At 47.3% G+C, this 2,954-nt stretch overlaps 1 pseudogene; it reads left to right on the top strand.

The window, feature by feature from the left end:
* The first annotated feature begins 213 nt into the window (after window positions 1-213).
* On the top strand, window positions 214-1,351 carry LOC136118410 (adiponectin receptor protein 1 pseudogene; annotated as a pseudogene).
* The last annotated feature ends 1,603 nt before the right edge of the window (window positions 1,352-2,954 follow it).

Below are 2,954 nucleotides of genomic sequence, written 5' to 3'. Positions count from 1 at the left end.
AAAACGGGATTTCTTGGATCCAGGCTGTTTGGCTGCAGGCCACCTCCAGCGCCATGGGATGTAGCGCGAGGTCTGCAGCGCCCAGCAGGGCTCGCCCCCCCCCCCACTCCCCCACCACCTGTCTTCCATCACAGGGAACTCTCTGCCCCCTGGGGCCGAGAGACCCCACCCTTTCCCCAAGCTGAAGCCACAGGGCATTGAGGTGCCAGCCAGATGTCTTCTCACAAAGGCCCTGTGGTGGCCCAGGGCAATGGGGCTCCTGCCAGGAATAGGGAGGCTGACACAGCGGAGCTGGCTGAGCTGGGCCCCCTGCTAGAGGAGCAAGGCCAGCGGGGCGTCACCAGCCCAAGCAAAGCTGAAGAAAAACAGGCACGCCCAGTGCCTCAGGAAGAGGAGGAGGGCTGGGTGCTGACACTTCCCCTGCAAGCCCACCGTGGCATGGAGAAGATGGAGGAGTTTGTGCATAAGGTCTGGGAGGGGCGCTGGAGGATCATCCTGCACGAAGTGCTCCCCGACTGGCTGAAGGACAACGACTACCTGCTGCACGGCCACAGGCCGCCCATGCCCTCCTTCTGGGCCTGCTTCAAGAGCATCTTCCTTATCCACACGGAGACGGGCAACTTCTGGACCCACCTGCTTGGTTTTGTGCCGTTTCACTTTCTGGGAATCCTGACCATGCTCAGACCAAACATGTACTTCATGGCCCCCCTTCAGGAGAAGGTGGTGTTTGTGATGTTCTTCCTGGGCACGGGGCTCTGCCTCAGCTTCTCCTGGCTCTTTCACACTGTCTATTATCACTCAGAGCAGTGACAAACTGGATTATTTTCCAGCCCTTTTCCCAACTGGCTTATTCAGGGATTGCCCTGCTGATTACAGGGAGCTTTGTCCCCTGGCTCTGTTACTCCTTCTACTGCTCCCACAGCCACGGCTCAGCTACCTCTCCAGCGTCTGTGTCCTGGGCATCTCTGCCATCACTGTGGCCCAGTGGGACCAGTTTGCCTCTCCTAAGCACCAGTAGACAAGAGCAGGGATGTTCCTGGGGCTTGGCTTGAGCGGCGCCGTGCCCACCGTGCACTTTACAATCGCGGAGGGCTTCGTCAAGGCCACCACGGCGGGCCAGATGGGCTGGTTCTTCCTCGTGGCTGTGACGTACATCACCGGAGCTGGCCTTTATGCCACGTGGGTTCCTGAGCGCTTCTTGCCTGGAAAATTCGACATATGGTTCCAGCCTCATCAGATCTTCCACGTCCTGGAGGTGGCAGCCGCCTTCATCCATTTCTACGGGGTCTCCAACCTTCAGGAGTTCCGATATTGCCTGGAAAGGGGCTTTACTGACGACTCCCTCCACTGAGCCGCCCTGCAAGGGCACAGGTGGAGCTTGTCAAGTGGTTTTAAAAGAATTTCTTTGCTGAAGTGAGAGGAAGAGTCTAAGTTGTCTGTTTCTAGAAGCAGCCTCTTAGAGAATTCAGTACCAACCGAGCTTCAGCCCACTTCACACTCACTGGGCAATAAACTCTCCATTCCCTCGCTGAGAACATTGGGGATGGGCAGCCACGCCCCCCTCAGTAAGGCAACTACTGTCCCCTCACAGAGACATAGCTTTGAAGCTCATGATGAGATTTTACCCCTCCTCCAACCATCCTGGGGAAAACGATGGACTGGGACTCTTCAGAAATTCTGTTTCTGGAAGAAACTGTCCCTCCCTCACCCCGGTCTTGACTTTATAACCTGGCTTATAACAGGCCATCCGTTTTTGTAGCACACTTTTGAAAAACAATTATAGCCTCGTCCCATCTTTCTAGGGCCTGGACCTGCTCACACAGCACGAAGAACAAAGCCACCAACTTTTACACAGCCCGGCTAATCATGGAAGTATGTCCAGGCTTCAAATAACTTGAGTTTTAATTTTTTTCTTGGCAGAGTAATGTAAACTTAAAGTGGGGAAAGATATTTAATACTAAGCTTTAAAAAGAAACCTGCTATCATTGCTATGTATCTTGATGCAAAGACTGTGATGATAATAAAAGAGTACAGAAGATACTTGGCATTCAAAGAAAAAAAAACACAAAAGGGATTTCTCTAGGTCATTATTTACCCATTCATTCATGTATTCATGCTATCACAAACACTGTAGAAAGAATACTGAATAAAAGATATGTAATTCCTCCTCTTGTCATTTAAAAAATTCTAAGCCTCTAGCCAGATTTTAACATGTTGCTGACTGAGTCAATTCATGGATCAAAATTAGTGTCCATATTAATATATATCAACAAAAAATGTTTACATCATGACAAGACTTAATTTTTAGTTTTCAAACCTTTTTGCTGATTAAAGTTATATATGTTCACTGTAGAACATTTAGAAACAAATAAAAAGATAAAAGAATTAAAATAAAGTCATCCATAATCCTACCACTCACATTTATTGAAAAGATACCCCATCCACTACACTGTAGAATCCTAAGTCAGTTGACATACAGTCCACATCTGATCTTTGTATTCTGTACCAGTCACAGAAATACAAACAAAATACCAGTTGTGGAAATATGAATAAAACAATTGATTAGGCAATTCAGAAAAGAGGCTAACCAAATAGCCAACATGTGAAAAGTTGGCCAATTTCATGAGTTATGAGGAAAGTTAAAACAATTTAATATTCTCCAGAATGGCTAAATGAAAAGGAGAGAAAAGTCCAAGTGCTGGAAAAGATTTGGAGAAACTGAAATTTGCGTACATTGCAAGTAGGAGTGTATATCAGTATAAGGACTCTGAAAATTGTTAGGCAGGGCCTCCTAAAGCCCCCGGTTATATGCATAGCATTTGATTCAGCAATGTACCTCACAGATATAAATATACTCAACAGAAATATGATATATATGTTCACCAAAACTCATGTACAAGAATATATAGCAGCTCCATTCATAATAAACCCAAACTGGAAACATCCCAAGTATC

Source organism: Phocoena phocoena, chromosome 2, assembly GCF_963924675.1.
Source record: "Phocoena phocoena chromosome 2, mPhoPho1.1, whole genome shotgun sequence".
Taxonomy (NCBI): Eukaryota; Metazoa; Chordata; class Mammalia; order Artiodactyla; family Phocoenidae; genus Phocoena; species Phocoena phocoena.
This window is presented reverse-complemented; position numbering and strand designations above follow the sequence as displayed.